The 21,391-nt window shown below is 42.4% G+C and overlaps 1 protein-coding gene across 16 annotated transcripts in view; it reads left to right on the forward strand.

Moving 5' to 3' along the window:
• Positions 1-21,391, forward strand: part of prickle1b (prickle homolog 1b) — a 493,868-nt gene that overhangs the window by 97,656 nt on the left and 374,821 nt on the right. For 4 of the 16 annotated variants that reach the window (XM_068050954.1, XM_068050952.1, XM_068050960.1 and 1 more), the window contains one exon: positions 1,058-1,241. The exons of the other annotated variants lie outside the window; for them this stretch is intronic. The gene's annotated coding sequence lies outside the window, so the exon portion shown is untranslated. The remainder of the gene's footprint in view (positions 1-1,057; positions 1,242-21,391) is intronic. 16 annotated transcript variants of the gene reach the window in all.

Below are 21,391 nucleotides of genomic sequence, written 5' to 3' on the forward strand. Positions count from 1 at the left end.
TTTTTGGACTTGGAAAAAGTTTTCAGCTCAGCTGGAATCGATCAAGCAAGAGAAGTGTTTTCCCATGAAAGGGTTTTCTGCACTTGAATTGGTTGTTGAAACATAAATACTAGAATGCAGTGATGCACCCCCGATGAGTGAAAATCAATTTCCGACAAATCATCGCACCCGGCCTGAGCTTTTCTGTTCTTCACTCAGATTGCTTCTCTCATCTCCTGAAGGTGCTGGCTCTTGCTGGGATATGGTTCCATGGTCAGTGGCTACATGCACCTCCAAACCCAACAAGCACAGTTACAGTCTGCTCCTAAACATAGGAGCACAAGCGATTCCCCAGTTAATTCCAACCACCTAACTATAATTAAATGCTTACTTAATATACAATTAACAAGTTGTTGGGGTTTGATTCCATGAGTAGTAGCTGTTGCAATACGGTTCCATGGTCACTTGCTGCTGGAGAATGGTTCCATTGTCACTAGCTGCTGGGGTGTGGTTCCTTGGGCACTAAGCTGTCTAAGCAGCTGCTCTTCACGTGTAAAGCCTGGAGTATGAGTATTGGCACGATGCTTCACCATCACATGAAGAAGTGGGCATCATATCATGACCCAACTCTTTTGTTAGGTCTCATTAGATGTCAATCAGGAGCCATGCCTGATTTGTCTCCTCATTAACAGATACTGAAACCAATTGTAGCACCCTACCCCCCATCGTATTGCTATCCTGGGTCCTGGGTCAAATTAGCTAACTCAACACAGACCAGGAACCACACTTTTGGATCCTCCTGGCCTTTATGGCTCTACTAGCCAGTGGTGCGGCTCACTGACCGATCTTAGGAGCATATAGAAAATACATTTTAATAATTTTTATATTTTTAAATGAAGATAAGACATAATTAACATTCTAGCTGTACAACATAGTAAATAATTTATCTCTGTGCATGTGTATGTTTGTGTGTGTGTTTTTTAAACTAATGCAGGGTCCCACTTAATCTTGATTCTAAAGTGATCAGTATCTGAAGCCATCAGTCCATTTTTCTACTCATCTCTGTCTTTCCATACAGTTCAAAGGATATGAAGTTCAATCTAGAAGCCAATTGTTTAACTGCAGACACCATTCTATAACTCTGAGTGACGTGCGTGCATCTGTCCTATTTGAGAAAAAGACACATATAACCACATACGGACAGAGGGTGGTCATCGGATTGAATTTCAACTCAAGCTGACTGATCAATGCAACAAAAATGGGTCTGTGTCCTTTATATAATGTTTTTTAAAAAAGAACTGCAGACATGTTTTTAAATTTAACTTAGGTACTTGTGAGTTAACGCTGGCAAGTAGGCTTTCCAGTCTTCTTGCCAGACTTCTACCGAGTTAACTGCTTGTGTTGTCTGATTGATAGGTTGTGTTTCATGTGCTTTTTGCACTGGTTATGAAGTAATTGCAAAGCCAGTTCGACAGTATGGATCTGCAACCAGTAGTCAAAACTGGCAATCTCACTACATTCAAGAAGATCCTGAACAGGAAAGAAAGGGGGGAAAGGAGAGAGAAGCCCGTCGTATAATTTCACTGAACTGTATTCAAACTGAGAGCTAGTGACAGGACAATATTCTAAGAGCAATGGGCACTGGACTGAGACCCCAGTTATGCCCCTGTTGAGTATGAAACACTGCAGTATTTGTTATGAGCTCTATTACACTGCAGCCTCAGGCTTCAAATGTGTAGATAGCTGAACTCCTTATTCAGTAAATTGGCTGGTATGTTCAATTTTGCTTTAATTGGGTGGCTGAAAGAAAAACTTTCCTCTTTCGATTCATAAACTACATGTTTCCACTTTCCTGGATTGCTCTCCTGCGCCTCGCACCCTGTGCAGAAGCATCAAGGGCAGGTATTAAAGCAAGTGAGATTTTACAGGCAAAGTGCAAGGGTGAGATAGAACACAAACCCTGCTATTTAAATGCTGTGTATATATAACCATGTCTATTTTCAAAGCCTGGGCAGACAGAAACAGACTGCCTTATATAACCAAAGTTATTGAGCACTGCTTGAAACAGGTTAGGCTGTTAAAACAGAGAAGCCTAGAGGCTAGGTGAAAGAAAGTTAAGTGTAAGGAACCGCTGGCTCTTCCACCTTGGGAGCTGACAATATAAACAGCAGAAGCTTTGCAAATGTTCAAAATCTCGACACATGGAAATCCAAGTGCCAGCCACATCTTCCATGGTTGGTTTTGGCTGAAATTTTCTTCAACTAATTAAGGTCTGTGTTGAATGATTGTCTTTAAGAGTGATGTCCCTTTAAATCTTGCTAATGAGCCAAGTACCAGGACACAGTCATGTGACTCGAATCTGAACCATTCTGCAATTGTAATACCTAGAGGCAAGTTCTGTAAATAATATAATAAATAATAATAATGATTAAAAAATGTACTGTATATAATAGTTAGCTGTTTAATAAATCTGTTTGAGATCTTCAACCAACTGGACTCCATGCATCTCATTTATGTTGCATCAGACAACATAAAAGAACTCATTACAGTCTGCAAGTACCAAAACTTCAAGCAGGGACATTTGAAGAATGGCAGAGACAATGTAACTATCCCATGCTGTGCACATTGAAAATCTATCCTTCAAACTGTATCTTATTGCTGTCAACATTGTACAAGAGCTGTGACCAAATAGAACGAATCAGGGAGGGCTGTTGGACACAAAGGGCAATTCTGGCACCTGAAGCATGTGGTGGTGGTGGTGGACATTACACATACGTAAGCAATTTGTGGGGCAACATCGTCTTCATCTTCTCCCAACCCAAAGTTACCTCTATGCACTACTCTCTTTTTTCTTCTCTTTTCTATTGAAGCTGTTAACTTTGCGAGAGTATAGAATCATAGAAATTCAAGAAAGAACCCCTTTGGTCTATTGTGCCTGTAATGGTCACAAAACTGACCATTCTAGTTCAATCTCGCTGCTCTTTGCCCATTCCCTTTAATCATTTTCTATTTCCAGTGTCTGCCTAATTTGCCCATTGTATGTTCTGGCTGTCCTCCCCCTCCTCACCAAAGTGAATGTCAGAAATAAATGTCAACAGGCGATATACCAACAGCTGAGCCCATACTGGTCTCATCAACATCCATACAAGCGCTCTGCCTAGCACAGGTTATTGGATACCAATCATTTCAGCAGGGTTGGGGGTACAGGGGGAAGGAGGGGTTAATTGTATATGAATTGGCTGTTTAATTGTGTTCAGATGGTGGTCACTAACTGGAGATTCACCTGTGCTCATATATTTAGGAGCAGGCTGAACACTGTTTTTTGGTTGTTGACGTACACAATATGTAATGTTTGCGTCTACAAATAAAATCCTGTATGTGCTGTAAGTACATAAAGCCTAGGCCACTCACTACCTGGCTATTTGAATTGTAATGGGGGGCATTGGATAAATCGAATCTATAGGTACCAAAGATGTGGCTAAGGATTGCGGTGACACGGGACTATTGTAGTGATGAGGGTGGACAATATTGTGAAAGTGAAAGCAAGCAGTCTTGGTGTTGGATAGGATGTGTTACATCATCAAGTCTAGACCAGAACTGTGCACAGTATTCCGAGTATGGTCCAAACAAGATTCTGTACAAATTTAACATGATTTCTCTGCTTTTCAATTCTATACCTCTAGAAATGAACCCCTGAGCTTAATTTGCATATTTTATGGCCTTATGAACCTGCTTAACCTACTATCTGTACCCCAAGATCCCTTTGCTCCTCAACTCCATTTAAACACTTATTATCCAAGCTGTTCACGATGTTCTTACTCTTGCTACCAAAATACACCACCTTACACTTATCTATATAGAAATTAATTTGCCAATTACACACCCATTCTGCAAGTTTATTAATGTCGTCCTGTATTTTATCACACTCTTCCTTTGTATTAACTATACCTCTCAAATTTGAGTCATCCACAAATTTTGAAATTGTACCTCCGATTCCCTTGTCCAAATCATTAATGTAAATTTTGAACAATAGTGGTTCCAGCATTGATTCCTTTGGAGCACCACTCACCACCTTTTGTCAGTCTGAATAGCTACCTTAACCCAACTTTGTTTTCTGTTTTGTAGCCAGCTTGCCATCCATTCTGCAACCTTTTCCCTGACTCTACACACTCTAACCTTAGTTATGAGTCTACTATGATCAGTTTACCCTATAGAAGGCCTTTTAAAATCCAAATATATTGCATCTACTACATTTCCCTTGTCCACTCTTTCTGTTATTTCTTAAGAATTCAATTAGGTTGGTCAAACCTTCCCTTTTGAAATCCATGCTGATTTCTCTTTATTATATTTTCAGTTTCCAGATGTTTTTCTGTTACATCTTTGTGTAAAGATTATTCTCTTTCCTACCTCTGATGTTAAGCTAGCTGGTCTATAGATCCCTGGAATTGTTCTATATCACTTGTAAAATATAGGAATAACTAGTCCTCTGGCACTATTCCCTTTTCTAATAAATTGTTTTATGTATCTAAGTTTGATTAATTTATCAATTATTTTCCTCCATTCTATCTAAAATGTGTTTTGATCTCTTCTAAAGTCATGCACACCTTGTTAGTCCTTTTGGTAAATACTAAGGCAAAGCAATGATTTAATATTTCTGCTGTTTCACTGTCATTAACTATGAGTTTATCTTGTGCATCCTTTATTACTCCCCATACCTATCTTGATTTTTCTTCTGTTGTTTATGTATCTGCAGAATACTATACATTTTATATGCCTCGATAATTTAATTTTGCTGTTCCTTTTTGCATTCCTAATTGTCTTTTCCACTTCTTTTCTAACCTCTTCATATTTCCTTTTATCATCCTCTCCTTTATTGTCAATGACCTTAGTGTAGACCTTTTTCTTTAGTTTTATTTTTACCCTTATCTCTTTACTTAGCTATGGTGTTTCGTTATTGACTAGTTTGTTCTTGGTTTTTAGCGGAATATATTCTCCTGATCTCTATTCACCAGTTTAAATACTGCTATTCTATCTCTTTTTCTGTCAACCTTTTTCCAAGATACCTTCCCTAGTTCCATCAAAATTAGCTCTTTTTCTGTTACTTTGATCTTTGTCTTACTTATGTCTTTCTCAGTCATTATTTTAAACTTTATTATGTTAGGATTGCTATTGCCCAGATGTACCCCTAGGCTTACTTCCTTTATCTGCTCTGGTTCATTTCCCAATACTAGATCTGGTTTTGAAGCTGAACTCTGGAGGCTGAAAAGAACACCTAAGTTTGACACAGTTTAGTTCAGCGAGGGAGGAGTCTGTGGCAAGGGTGTGCATTTTTTACTGGGGTATTCAATTAAATTGGAGGAAATTTGGACTCATACATACCTTATTCACAGAATGCATACGTAGAAGCTGGACTCTTGCCTACAGATAATGTCACTGAGGGACAGCATGTGGAGGAGGAAGAAAGAAGGGGTGGGGGAGATGACTCCGTGGGGAATGCCAGAGGTGAGCATGCAGGGTGGGAGGAGAAGACATTGTTGGAGAAGCATGGATTTGTTGGGATAGGTAGGAGTTGGAACCATGCAAAGACAGTCCCACAGAGGAGAGGCAATGGGAGATATAGCATGGCTACCCGACCCGAACCCGACAGGACCCAACGACATGTGTCGGGTTCGGGTTGGATCAGGTCGCTCTTCCGGGTCCGGCATTCGGGCTTGGGTCACGTCGGGCCAGGTCGGACAGAGTGACAGCCAGGACATCAAGGCAGGAAACACTCTGCACTAGTCTGCAGTGAGCGATTCCATCCAGGATTGAGCACAACCTCTTTAATATAATCAACTTTATCCCAGTGGTCGAGTCGGGTTGGGTTGGGTGCGGGAAAAAATGAAAGGACTTGGGCTGGGTTGGGCTCGTTTCAGATGTGGTTCTGTCGGGCTCGGGTCAGGTTTCATTTGCAGACCCGAACAGGCCTTTAATGGGGCAGGATGGCAGAATTCAAAATATCAAAAGGCAGTGGGAAGTGGAGTGGTTGACACATAAGCATTGTAGTCACAAAGGATGTCAACGTCATTTAACTAGGGTGCACTTGGGCAGAAACCAGACGTAAATTAATTTGAGCAAGGAGGCAAGGAGTTGTTGGAGACATGAGCAGGGATCTGGGAGGTGACAGCACATTCAGAGACCTTGGAGAAAAATTGCAGCTTAAAAAGGAGTTAAGGGTAAGATTTTTTAAGATAGTAACAGTTTTAAAATGATTAAGGAATAGGAGAAGAATTTGGGATGGGAGAGAGATGCAATATTGCCTGACTAGTAAAGGCCTCCTCAGGTCAGGGAAAAAAACCCATCCCGAACCCAACAGATCCACATCGGACCCAAGCCTGACCCGACCCAAGTCCCTCCATTTTTTCCCATGCCCAAACCAATTCGAGCCCGACCTGACCCAAGCCCAACCCAACCCAACCACTGGAATGTTCACTTTACCTTCCGACTCTACCTTCCGACTCCCAATCTGCAGGAAGCTGCAGCATGAGCATGATGATGTCATAGAGACGCTCACTCGCTCACTGAGCAGACTCAGAGTTTCCCTCCTTGATGTCCCGGACTCCCAGCTTAGGTAGGCTTTTCAACTTTTGGCACTTACCAGCAAAGCAAAATGCAATACTTACTGTGTGTGTCCGACCCAGACCCGGCCTGACCCAAACTGAACCCGAAAGCCGGACCCGGAAGAGCGACCAGACCCGACCCGAACCCGACACATGTCGTTGGCTCCCATCGTGTTCAGGTCGGGTAGCAGGCCTTTACTGACTAGCATGACAGATTTTCCAGTGAACAATAGCAATGATGAGATAGAAAAGCCGTCAGAGTTTATAATGGAGAATTGGGAGCTGTACCACGGGAAGGATGAGGGTGGGGGACAGAGAGTGACTTGGTGCAGACAACAGCTTTGAAGTTGAGGTGGGGAAACTAGTTAGTAGGTCAACAATGACAGTGTGGATGGAGATACTGAGGCAGGAGAGTTGGAGTTAATAAATGAGTTGATTGTGGTGGGGGCAGGAATGTTCGGACTTAGAAAGTGAATTGGCAGAGGAAAGGGAGTTGAGAGTTAAAGAATGAATTGGTGAGGAGGTGTATCTTCCAATGGTAGACATGAGGGTGGTGGATTTGGAGGCAGGCTGAGACACATAGGTGGTGAGAGACAAAGTAGTAGTAGTCAGAGTTAGACTTGTCAATAAGTTAATTTTGAGACACTGCAGTTTTTACTGTTACCATTATCGTACGTTGCTTTAGTTTGCAGAAAAGGGCATAAAATGTATTGAAGCTGTTGCATATTTTGGTGTGTATAAAAACTTAGACCTGCAAATTGTGCCGTATCTTTATGACACAGGCTTTGATATTCTCCCTTAAGATAAGGCTGTTTTTTTACCTCTATCCCTGACTTAGTTGTAGCACCCAGCTATTGCCCTGTCTGAGATTCAGCAACACTACTGAACAATGGCTGAGAGCTAACATTATCTAGGCTTACACTTTGGATATGGCATTAGCAACTTGTGCTCAAATCCCTCAATGCCCTTGCCCCTTCCCTATCTCTGTAACTTCCTCCAACCCTACAGTCCTCTGCGTTCCTCTAACTCTGGCCACTTGAGCAGCTTCCAATTCTTTTGCCCCATCATTGACAGCCGTACCTTCAGTTTTGTAGATCCTAAGCTCTGGAATTCCCTCCTTAAACCTCTCCACCTCTCTCCTCCTTATAACCTACCTCTGTCACCAAGCTTTTAGTCACCCATAGCTTATAGTCAATTTTTATCTGAGTATGTTTGGGATGTTTCACTACATTAAAGGTGATATATAAATACAAGTTGTTGTTGTTGAATATCCTGCAGTACTGGAGATGTCAAGCAGGGGTTTTCTAGATCTGTCACTGAGTACCATGAGCTCTCACAAACTGTGGTACAACAGAGCTGGGCAACAGTTATCTGAAGAGGCGCACTTTCAAACCACAATAATGTTTGTGCAGCATTGTAACAATGATCCACAGCTGTAAATACTGAACTGCACCAATCTGCTTGCTGAGTTGGCTTTGTGTTCTGGAATTTGATGTGCAGAGTGCGTGTTTATGTGTCTAATGTAATTAATCACAGGAGCCTTCTTTGTTCTGTCAATGTATCTTAAACATTTTGGCAGGATAATATCCTGTGAAATGTAAAAGAGCCTTGCCAAGTGAGCTATAATAAGAATAGCATTACCTTTTCTCACTGGTGCTGGGGATCTGGTAGTCACTTAGCCACAGTACAGTGGAGTCTTTTAGCTAGCAAAAGACATATTGTGCATTGAAGGGAAGATGAATAAGTGCTGTACGTCTATGAGATGGATATTTTAACTCCAGGTGACTGGTGATTGGGGCCCCTTCAAAACAAGTCAAATTCTGTGCTTACAGGCCAAGCAGTATGACTAAAAGAATGCAGCACTGTACTTACAAAAGGAGAGAACAATTACAAACATCTTTATCTCAAGTGGTGAACATGACAACCTTTTCAATTAGGAATTAAGTCTGGTTATTGATTAAACTCAATCCATAAGTTCCATAGTCTCATATATAAAAAGCAAAATAATTTTTTTCACATTTTTTTGTAGCTCGCCATCAATGGTGCATCAGGTAAAACGATAGTTAGTTATTGTAGCTCAGAGTACCAAAGTGGCTCAACGAAAGCTCTCTCGCCAGCAAGTCAAGAGGATAGGAGCACAGAATCTTGGCTGACACTTCAGTGTGGTTCTGAGGGAGAGCTCAATTTTTGGAAGTGCTGTCTTTCTGATGAGAATTTAGACTGGGACCCCGTCTGACTACTCGCCTGAAAAATTCCATGGCACTTTTCCACAGAAGACTGGGCAGTACGCACGATAACCCAGACAATATTCATCCCTCAACTAACACCCCCAAAACAGATTAACTTATTATTTATCTCATTGTTGTTTGTGGGACCTTGCTGTGTGCAGATTGGCTGCTATACTTGTCGACAAGCAATTGCGCTTAAAAATTGATGGTGAAGAACTTCAGAATATCATGGAAGGTTCATGCTCTTTGTTCCCCTGGACTAGGTAGGATAAAATTTAGCTGGAGCTCTTGCTCTTGATTGGCATCTTGTGACTCCATTCAGCTGTCACGCCCTCCCATGGTCAAGTGGCTTGCTGACATTCGGGGGCAAACTTAGTGTTATGCTCATGGGAAGTGTAGCAATGAAAATACAGAAACAAACTTAAGAGGTATAAAAAATTAGAACAGTTTTAAAAGACTGGTACATTTGCTGTCAACAAAATGGAGGACAAGTCACATGACCCATGCCAACTCCTGCACTAAAATCCACATCCATGTCTTCTAGAACTGAAACCAATTAATCCCCTCTGCGTGGAAATGAGTCAGCTTATCACGCATGGATCTGAGCTATACACAAAATGAACTAAGACAAAGGCACTCCCCAGAATCTATGTCTCCAGCTACCCTTCACCACAATAGAGTGTGAAAGCCATCATATTGTCAAAATAGGGCCATCAAAAGCTATTTTGCCAACCCATCAAGAACTGAAACCTAAAGTCACATGGACTAAATTAACACTTATAAGTTCACCTTTAAAGGTAATCATTTTGAAGAACAAAGGGGTCTTTCCAGTTCAGAACATCAGTCATCAATTCAGTCTGGGCTCTACAGCCACACGGACAGCATCGAAAGCCATCTTGAATTCTAGCACAAGCCTGAGAAAGAGAGAAAAAGAGAGAGCAGCTCCAGCTAACACTGTTGAACCATGCTGAGACAAGTGAAAAGCCAACTGCAGCAGAGAAAAGAGAGTGCCCTTTGAAACAACACCTCCACCTGTGAAAACTGAACTAAGAGTATCAGCACCTTCTTCAAACTGAAGTGAACCTCCAGAAGTTTTCAGCAGCCCAGCGAATACAAGACAATCAGGAAACAGACCTGCAACTTTAAACTCACCTTCCAAGAGGATCCCACAGGTTTTCCTGAAACAACACCTAACACTCATAATACCTCTTACCCTATCTATCTTCTCTTGTGTGTACATGTGAGACTTAATGCATGTGTGAGTGGTGTTTCAAACATTTCAGGTGATGAATATTGTTCAATAAATATTTAATCTGTTTTAAACCTATGAGAAAACCTGTCACTTTGTTTGTTTGGCAAACAAAACACAGGGGGCTGAAACATTAGTAATACAAAAACACTTTGTTGTCAGTGGGAGGTGAAAAGTGGAAATAAGCCACGCCATCACCCACCTGTCCAGAGTATTAGCCTAAATCGCCTGGTGAGAAACAGACGGTTTTGGCTTGGCACCCATTTTACACCCCAACCAAAGACAATGGAAAGTAAAATGAGGCAGGTTGTAAAACAGGAACCTTACCTAAACCACCTGAGCCCACCTGACTGGTTAGGTTTAAGGTACCTCTTTACAGTCAGTTGGTGAGATAGCAAAAAAGACTTGCATTTATATATCATCTTTCACAACCTCAGGACCTCCCAAACTGCTTTTGCAGCACATGAAGCAAAGGTCTGTCTTCATCTACCTCAGTATGTGCTTTCTTAATGGATAAAGCCACAAACATCTCTTATAGACAATAAGCCATCAGACATAGGTGCAGTGAAGCAACCTTTATAGACTACAATTTCAAACTTGAATTACTGTAATGACAAACAGGGGTACCTTAGTTTTTTGTTGCTTTTCATTATATTTTTTAGAACTTTAACATCTTCATTGCCTTTTTTCTGAACCAGGACCACGTCTACATTCGGCATATCACTTGTCTTTTTACCCTCAGCCTCACTCTTTTCCTTTCATAGCTCTAGTATCTGAACAAGGAAAGTGACAGACGCAACATCTGTCATTCCTTCACCATTTGGCAGAAGATGTGCATCTGTGCCAAGATACATCTAAAGCAGGCAGTACCCATGAGAAGTGGAGGCACTCCACATGACTGCATCACACTGAAGGTCTCAGCTGTGTAAGAGCCGACTCTCCAAAGTATTGGCCTACATTGGCACACACCAAATACATCAATGTGCCAATGTCACAGCACCACATACTGGCACCCCGAATGCCTAGGTCACCTCCAAAGTGATCTTGCGAGGCACCAGCCTGCATGAGTCAGCAGCAATGTGAGGAGGTAGGATAGAAGGCACAGAGAAAACCAAACCCACAAGAAGTAGGTGTGTGGAGGTCTGGGAGGAACAAGTTGGGCCAGACAACTGTTAGCTTAATGCTAAGGAACAGGGCAACAAATGGCAAACCTCATGATACATGCAATTGGCAAGGAATTTGCAAAGGAAGTGTAGTATGTGAAATGTGAATCTTTGCTGTCCAATTACATATTGTGTGACTGCAATGATTGACTTCTGTAAAACATGTCTGCTTCATGTACTGTAGACTGCTCATGGCACCATAGTATTTGAAGAATGCCAAAATCAACTAAAGAGGTGAACAAAATCCATGTTTTAGGCATATTCGCAGGTAGCAAAGAGAGGGACTATTTCAGTAAGAGGAAGTGCTATACACTTCTGCCCGTATTATTAATTTACTTCAGATATTCATAGAAGAGTAGAACCTCTCAGGAGTCAGGAATGGGTAGGTCATAATCAGCCTCACTATTTAGCTTTTCAGTTGAAAAACCATGTTTAATTATGGGTAAAATTGTCAGTGGCTACCCTTGCACCACTGCAAACATGCACAATATAAGAAGGCAGACTTGTAATGTAAACCTTTTCAAACAAGACACAAAGTCACCCTGATGACCGTGACATTAATAAATAGTAAAGTTGCCTTGTAAGTAACCCCAAACAGGATGGGACTAAAATACTTGGATTGTTATTCTTTTTAAATTTAGCACTTGTTTTTCTTTGTGGGGTTGGGGGTTCAGGGTGGGATGGTGGGCAGGGTTACAGTCTTCCCTAATCTTTTATGCATTCATTCACAGTGCTATAGGGAATGCTGCTTTATTTCAATTTCAGATAAGGAGCAGCTGGAATTGAAGCTATAAATTACTTGCTTATACTGAGGTCATTTTAAAAGTAGCCAGCATGAGGTGGCTGGTGGGGGCCGTATTTAATTGCATAGTTCAGGGGTGCAGGATAATAAATTATTGCTTTCCGCAGCAGTGACTTCAAACATGTTGTTGGTCTTTTCTTCCAGTCTGCTCCGCTCCAATGAGTTTCCCTTCTTTGTCAAGAGAGGTAGATTTAAGTGTGATTGATTGAATAGCAATAGTCACATTTTTTTTCTTTGAGGGCCTATCCATGTGGACTGCAGTCAAAGTTTTGTTTTTTGACAAGGGGGAGGAAGGCAAATGGTGATCAGTGCCCATAAGCTGAGTTGGCAGAGCGAGTATACTCATCGTACCTGAATATTGTTTTGAAATCACTGCTCTTGAGAGGGGAGATTGCAGTCAGCAGGGGGCACCCTTGGCAAAGGAACACGAGTTGTGTAAAAAATGTGCTGGGAAGGTAGCTGGAGCCTTTATGTTTCCCATTCACACAGTGACAAGTTACAACTCTCAAAGGATTAATGGACACCCAAGTCTTACTGAAATTATTTGGAAAAGCAGCTGTATTTTTGAATCAAATATTAGAACAGCTAAGTAGCTGTGTTCAATGTGTAGTTATGCTCCACCAGACATTACAAGAGTCATACTTAGGAAAATTACTTTTTAGCATTCTGTAGTAATTTTTCGCATGTTGTTCACATGCCTTTTATTCTAAACTGCTGAGTACTGTTTATTTTTTTAGCTACTTTTTGCTCTTTTCCCCCAAAAAGTGGTGCTAAGCATTACTCAAACTCAAGTACTTTTTGTGTGGCAGTGAGTGCCAGCAGTCTGTTTGACAGTTCCTGGAACACCTAATCATGACCTCAAAAAACATCATATCCACACGCACTCTTCCAGCAAGTATCACTGGATAGCAACGAAGAGAAGAAATTATAGCCTATTTTCCCATCCCTACAAATGTCTTTCCAGTCAGGGGCTTGCAATTTTAAGTTTTACTGTTCATGTGGCGAAATACTGTGTGCCTCAGTCTTGGCAGGTGGAGGGTTTGCCTGACACATCCACACCCAGGGCAATGAAATGCGATTTGAGGAAAAACACATAGGGCGGCACAGTGGCGCAGTGGTTAGCACTGCAGCCTCACAGCTCCAGCAACCCGGGTTCAATTCTGGGTACTGCCTGTGTGGAGTTTGCAAGTTCTCCCTGTGTCTGCGTGGGTTTCCTCCGGGTGCTCCGGTTTCCTCCCACAAGCCAAAAGACTTGCAGGTTGGTAGGTAAATTGGCCATTATAAATTGCCCCTAGTATAGGTAGGTGGTAGGGAAATATAGGGACAGGTGGGGATGTGGTAGGAATATGGGATTAGTGTAGGATTAGTATAAATGGGTGGTTGATGGTCAGCACAGACTCGGTGGGCCGAAGGGCCTGTTTCAGTGCTGTATCTCTAAACATAAACATAAAGGTGAGACCAGTTAAAGTGCCTCCACCACTGCTTCACAGATCAGCTAACTAACAGGCGGTCTGAGTGCCTCAGTTTAACCAACTGGGCCATCAGGCAAGCTCCGTCTTAGCGGCAGCCTGCCCAACGTGCCTCGGCCCTTCTTTGATGACCACTTGCACCACCGGTACGGTAAGGCAAATTTTCTTCTTTGCCATGATGACAACAGGGCAAGCTGAAGAGCCAATTTTTTTTTTGTTGCATTTTGAATTAGACACCTGGACAATCTGCAAACAATTTATCTCAATCAGTCTGTCTCAGTGGTAGCACACTCATATCAGTCAGAAGGATCTGCGTTAAAACCCCACGCCAGGGTCCTGAGCACAAAATCTAGGCTGACACTCCAGTGCAGTACAGAGAAATGCAGTTCTGTCAGAGATGCTAATTATCAGACGAAATGTTAAACTGCCCTCTCAGATGAAGAGATCACATGGCACTTTTCGAAGAAGAGCAAGGGAGTTCTTACCAGTGGCCTAGCAAATATTTATCCCTCAGCCAACATTACGAAAAATGTCTGTTCATTATTTCTATTTGTCGTAGCTTGCTGCTCATGAATTTTCTGCTGTTTTTCCAGTGTTACAACAGTGACTACACTTCAAAAGTACTTAATTGGCTTTAAACTGCCTTGGAATGCCCTGAGGTCATGCAAGTGCTATATAAATGCAAGTATTTCTCTCTTCCCTGCATTAAGCAAAGCAGCCCTGTAAAGTTTAAACCAGGGGTTGTCCAATGTATGGCCTGCAGCCAGGATCTGGCCCGCCAAAGGTGTCCATCCGGGCCACGGATGTAAACTGCACCCAGGGCCATTCCTCAACCTCGCCAGCATTCCATGACTAGAGATTAGAAATTTCCATTTGTCTTCTTCTTGCAGAGTGGCCTTTTTAAAAACATCACAAGTCAGTTTCACAGCTGACAGTTGCTGACAGCAAGAACAGTTGTTCCCCAACTTAGGACAGATTCGGGAATTTTTTAAAAGCCCTCCAGAAAACCCCGAATCTGTCCAAAGTTGGGGAACGGCTGTTCCCACTGTCACCAACTGTCAGTTGTGAAACTGACGCGATGTTTTTAAAAAAACAATACTGATCAACCATCTGCTGAGCATTCCCGCTCTCTGCAACTGTCAGAGAGAGAGAGAGAGAGAAAGGGGGACAGAAAGAGAGGGAGGGAGGGATAGAGAGATGGAGCTGGAGAGAGAGGGGGACAGAGAGAGAGGGAGGGAGGGGGAAAGGAGACAGAGAAAGGGGGACAGAGAGAGAGATAGAGGGGGACACAGCGAGAGAAGGAGGGATGGGGAAAGGAGGACAGAGAGAGAAAGGGGGACAGAGAGGGAGAGAGAGGGGGAGGGAGGGGGAAGGGGAACAGAGAGATAAAGGGGGACAGAGAGCGAGGGAGGGGACAGTGAGAGGGAGGGAGGGGGGCAGAGGGAGGGAGGGGGACAGGGAGGGAGGGGGGACAGAGGGAGGGGGAGACAGGGAAGGAGAAAGAGAGAGAGAGGGAGGGGCAGAGAGAAAGAGGGAGATACAGAGTGAGAGCAAGAGATCAAGAAAATAAGTCAATCAATTAGTCTTCGCATTTAAAGCTTCTTCATGAAAATGTACATTTGTTGCGGTTTTGATTAATAGTAAGATACATTTTTAATGCATTTATCTTTCTGAAATTGTCTCCCTGTCCTTCCATGTAAGACAAAAATTGTAATGTGGCCCCCCCTACGCGAACAGTTTGGACAACCTTGGTTTAAACATCACCTGTGGCTCAAGCAACACTGGATGCCAGGTTGTACCCAGTTTTACTAAGGTACATGTTGCATGATGTTATTTGCTTATTCACATATTATAAGATGCCATAGCATTTTACTCTCAGCAATGGTTCCACTGGAAAAGTGATGTCTGGTGGCAGGATGCTAACAGAATGGCTCACAGCCTGATTTTCATCCCCTACCCATCCAGCTTAAAATTTGGCCAGAGCATGTTTTGTAATATAGCAAAATACTGCAGATGCTATAAATCTGAAATAAAAAGAGAAAATGCTTGAAATGTTCAGCAAGTCTGGCAGCATCTGTGAAAAGAGAAACAAAATAAAAGTTTCAAGTCTGTGACCTTTCAGCAGATCAGTTCACAGTTTTTACTGTTTTTATTTCTGAGGCACTTCACAGTGGGCAGTAGAGCAGACACTTCCTGGAAGTCAGCTTGGAGTTTTTTTGGGGAGCTGACTGAAGGTGTGTTTGAAGAGAGAAGTTTCGAGGAGGTTTTTGAAGTTGGAAAGAGAGAGGGGTGGGGGGGGAGTGCAAGGAACCTGGAAAAGGAACTGCAGTGCAGGGGTTTGATGGCTAAAATCTCTGCAAACCAGAGATGGAGAGGAGGAACACATGAACAGCCTGCACTGGAAGTCAAGACGATGTGTGATTTCAGATATATTCATAAGAGAGAATGTGGCTATGGTGTATACAGTATATTTCCCACCATTTGTACTGTATTATGAAATAAAGAGGTAGGTATTGTGGCATATTCTTGGCTATATCTCTGCCATCCATGTCATAACTCACAAGAGCTCCAGATAGGTTCATCTGATAGCCCAGAATTGGAAACCTGTCAATCTGCAGTCGCGGAACTATATACATGTATAGTGTATAATTATATAAAAATATAACTCCAAGGCACTAGAGCTGAACAAAAAAACTGATCATAATATAATCCCTTTCTCCCAGTTTTATCCTCGTTTTGTTTGGTGTATAGTACCACTGTCAAGTCCCTGAAGAATTTTATGTTCAATGAGATTGCTTCATATTCTTCTAAACTCTAGGGAATATAGGCCTAGTCTACGCAATCTCTCCTCATAGGATAATCCTCTCTTCCCAGGAATCAGTCTGGTGAACTTTTGTTGCACTCCCTCTGAGACAAGTATATCCTTCCTTAGGGAAGGAGACCAAAACTGTACAAAGTACTCCAGGTGTGGTGTCACAAAGGACCTATATAATTACAATAATAGTTATTTACTCTTATACTCCAATCCCTTTGTAACAAAGGCTAACATACTATTTGCTTTCTTAATTGCTTGCTGTATCTGCATGTTAACTTTCAGTGATTATTGTAGAAGGGCACTCAGATCTCTGAATACCAACATTTCCCAGTCTCACCATTTTAAAAACATTCAGCTTTTCTGTTTTTCCTATCAATGTGGATAACTTCATATTTCTCTGCATTGTGTTCCATCTGCTACATTCTTGCTCACTCACTTAATCTATCAAAATCCTTTTGCAGCTACTTTGCATCCCCCACACAGCTTATTTTGCCACCTAATTTTGTATCATCAGCAAACTTGAAAATATTAATCTCAAGCCTCTCATTTAAGTCATTGAAATAGATTGTAAGTAGCTGAGGTCCAAGTACTGATTGTTGCGGTATCCTGTGAGTAACAGCCTGCCAACCCGAAAATGGCCCTTTTATTCCTACTCTCTATTTTCTGTCTGTTAACCAATCCTCAATATTACCCCCAATACCATGAGACCTAATTTTGTTTAATAACCTCTTGTGTAGCACTTTGTCGCATGCTTTGTGAAAATTCAAATATACTACATCCACTGGTCCCCCTTTATCCACCTTACTAGTTACAACTTCAAAAAACTTTAACAGATTTGTCGAACACAATTTCCCTTTCATAAATTTGTGTTGACTCTGTCCAGTCATGACGTTTAAGAGCCCTGTTATCATGTCCCTAATAATATATTCTCGCATTTTCCCTACTACTGATGTCAGACTAACTGGTCTATAGTTCCCTGTTTGCTTTCTCCCTTCTTTCTCAAATAATGGGGTTACGTTTACTACCTTTCAATCCATGGCAACATTTTAGAATCTTGGAAATATTGGAAGATGAAAACCAATGCATCCACTAGCTCTGCAGCCACCTCTTTTAAAACCGTAGGCTGCAGGGCATCAGATCCAGTGATTTGTTGGCTTTTAGTCCCATTAATTTCTCCAGTACAATTACTTTATGAATTCTAATATCCTTAAATTCCTCATTTTCACTAAATTCTTGGTTCCCTGCTATTTATATTCTGGGGTACTTGACTTTTAGAAGAGGTAGGCAAAATAAAAAAGGAGAGGTAGTGCTGATAATAAAGGATGGAATAAAGACAATAGAAAGAAAGGAACTTAGCTCAGAAAATCAAGATGTAGAATCAGTTTGGGTCGAGCTAAGAAACAGCAAGGGGTAGAAAACATTGGTGGGAGTTGTTTATCGGCCCCCTAACAGTAGTTGTAGTGCAGGGCAGACTATAAATTAGGAAATTAGAGGTGCATGTAACAAGGGTAATACAGTAATCATGGGGACTTTGATCTTCATTTAGACTGGGCAAACCGAGTTTGCAGTAATAGTGTGGCGGACGAGTTCAAGAAATGCATTCAAGATAGTTTTCTAAATCAGTATGGCAAGAAACCAACTAGGGAACAGGCTATCTTAGATCTAGTATTGTGCAGTGAGACAGGGTTAATTAAAACCTTGGAGTAAAGGAGCTTCTGGGGAGAGTGATCATAATATGATAGAATTTTATGTTACGTTTGAGAGTGATTTAGTTAAATCCAAAACTTGGTTCTTAAATATGAACAAAGCAAACCATGTAGCTATGAGGGATGCGTTTGCTAATGTAACTTGGGAAACTAGATTAAAAGATATAACAGTAGAAGGGTAATGGCAAACATTTAAAGAAGTAATTGTCTTCTACCATGAAGACAGATTTGTTTACTGTCTCTCGCATTTCCTTATTCTCCATTATAATTTCTCCTGTCTCTGCCTCTAAGAGGCCACATTTACTCTCACAAATCTCTTCCTTTTTACATACCTATAGAAGCATTTACAATCTGTTTTTATGTCTCTAGTTAGCTTACTGTTTTCTCTTGCTTTATCAATTTCTTGGTCATAATTTTTTGAATTTTAAAATCCTTCCAATTTTCAGGTTGTCAATTCTTTTTAACAACATTATAAGCCTCTTCCAGTAATCTAATATTATCTTTAACTTCTCTTGTGAGCCACGGTTGGACCACTTTTCCTTAAAGGAAAGTATGTTTGTTGTGAATTATGAATCTTGTGGTACTCCTCACTCTCCCAAGTAGCCTCGATGTTTGGGGAATTTCTCACAGGGAACATCGTCCTAAACTCAACTCAGTGCCAACATTTCTAAACCACTCTCTGGGTTCAGACTCAATAAAGGAGAGTTTTCATAGAAAGATAGAAATACTAGAAATTACAGAACAGAAGGAGGTCTTTCAGTCCTCTGGTGCTGGCACTCTTTCCTATGACCCCATTTTCCCCAGATAATTTATAATCCTCCTTTTCAAATACTTATCCCAATCCCATTTAAGTGATGTTCTAGACTCTGCCTCAATGGCCATATGTGACGAAGCATCCCATGGACCCAGAGTACAAGTTCAAAAATCTTCCCTCTCCCTTCACAAAGGATTTTTCAGTGTGAATCCTTGGTTTCGATCCCCTAATTTCCCATCCAGCAGAAGCAATCTTTCAGTAATTCCACACAGTTATGTCCCTAGGTATCACTCACCCCTTTACTGGCTGCTGCTCTCTCAGTATCACTTCCAGTCAGTACATTGTTGCTGCTGCTCTTCCCAGCTCTGCACAAAATGTTGGACCCGTAACCCCGCCTATTCTCCAGTCTTCCTCTCAACCACCCACCAGAGCCCCAATCCCTTGACCATCAGTCACAGTGTCTCTTTCTCTCCCTGCCTGACCCCAAACTCTCATCCCCATTCCTCAATCTCCCACTGTCCCTGTCCCAGTTCCATCCCAGATTCCCATTCCCCGAACTCCATTCCTCAGTCTCCCTCTACAATCCCCATTCCCATCCCAGACCCCCATTTCCCCAGTCTCTCTCTCTCCCCCTACCCAAATCCTTGTTTCCCGATCCCCATTCCCTAATCCCTCTCACCCATCCCCCAGTCCCTTATCTCCTGACCCCCTTTCCCCAGTCTCCCTCTCTCTCCATCCCCCCAACCCCTACTCCCTTTTCTACCAAATATCATTAACCAATTTCCTTCTCTCCACCATCACCCAACCTCCAGCCCCTTGTCCCCAATCCCCATTCCCCAATCCCCATTCCCATCTCCCTCTCTTCCCCAAACCCCTTTCTCCTGACCGCCGGTCCCTGATCTCGTGACCCCCCATTCCACCTCTCTTCATTCCTTAATCTCCCTCTCCCTCCCCCCACCCCGACTCCCTGCCTCCTGCTCCTCAGAGCCCCAAACCCGAGCCTCCTGGTCTCGTACCACTGAACTCCCATTTCTCTCCCCCTGTTGGATGTCCCTGTTTCTGCTCACACCTAAGCTAGGGCTGATTCTCTACAGTGCAGGGGAACGGGTGACATCACAGAACTGGAGCGCTCTGCAAGCAGTGGCCACTGATATAACAGAGCTGGAGATTGTGGTTTGGGTGTCAGCACTGCTATAGGTGGAAAAGTAAAGCAACAGCACCCGGTATAACCACATCACATTATCCAGGAAAGTCCTGGGCAATGCAGAGAGGGTTGGCAACTCTAATTGTTAATCAAAATCAACATTTGATAATCTTCCAAATATAGTGCATAAGTCAATCATTCAAATAATTACTATATCCAGCAGGATTTCTGGTGAGAAAAAAATCATTTATCTCATCAAAATTTTTTCTTTGAGAATCCCTAAAACATAACTTTTGCCAATTGAAATATCTGCACACAAATTAACCGTGAAGGAAAGCACCAAGTTTGCACACAAATTGCAGTCATTTCATCAAGAACCTGTGCACTACTGGCAACTGTAGAACATCAGTTTAAGTCTGCCCATGGAATATAGAAATGAAGAGCATTCCAGGGTTACAGGGAAAAGTCAGGGGAATGGTATTAGGTAAATTGCTCATTCAGAGAGGCAGTGCAGACACGATGGACCAAATGGCCTCCTTCTGCGCTGTAGCAATTCTGTGATTCAAATCTCATTTATAATTTTTTTTTAAACAGAGTTCAGTTCAAGCCATCTGATATTGCATCCTGGCCAAACAGGTCAGCAAAACTGGCTTGTTTAAGAAAAAGGGATGGGGCAGCAGCCCACATTTAAATCCAAACCACTTAACTTGTGACATCCACATAATCTCCTCAGCTCAAAGAAACACTGGAAAAATATAGCATGGTCCCAAACTTATCTCTTGCCACCTTTTTTCAAAAAAAAGGTTGATTTTTGGCTCCATTTTGCAAACATTAGGAATAAGCTACTCACCATTTCTACATTCCATGGGTAGATTTGAACTGATGATCTACAGGTTCTTGAGGATAAGGAATTTGTTGTGTTAAACAGTGGGCAGTGGTGGGGGGGGGGGGGTGGGGGGATGTTGCCCTGCGGGTAGCTATTGCCACTACTGGAGCCCTCTGTGGGCCACATTATGCCCAATCAGGAGGGCCCCCTCTCACCTTGAGCTTGCACGGAGGCCGTCAGTGTTTGCCTGGCAGTCTTCCCACATGGAGGACTAGCGGCGGTGGGAAGAGGCCCTTAATTGGCGACGTAAGGGTCTTAGTTTGGCTCTGGGCAGGAGGGCCATCTGCCACCTTCCCCGCCGCTGGCAAAATGCCATGACAGCGGGAAGGTGATAGGCTCTGTCCCCGCCGCCTCCCAGTCCGCTCCTTAAGGCCCCAATACAGTTACGTTTTGCCCCAAGCACTAAATGTGTGTAAAATAATAAATTAAAGCTGACTGGGCTTGCAATTGAGGAACAGACTTGGGCAAGATCACAGAAGGCACTCAATGGCTGGAGAACCATTCGCCACAAAAAAAAACAACATACAGTGGGAATATTGAAGGCCTTCAGGTCATAATGTAGCTCATCCAAAATTATGGAGGATAATGAATGCTTTC

Source organism: Heterodontus francisci, chromosome 18, assembly GCF_036365525.1.
Source record: "Heterodontus francisci isolate sHetFra1 chromosome 18, sHetFra1.hap1, whole genome shotgun sequence".
Lineage (NCBI taxonomy): Eukaryota > Metazoa > Chordata > Chondrichthyes > Heterodontiformes > Heterodontidae > Heterodontus > Heterodontus francisci.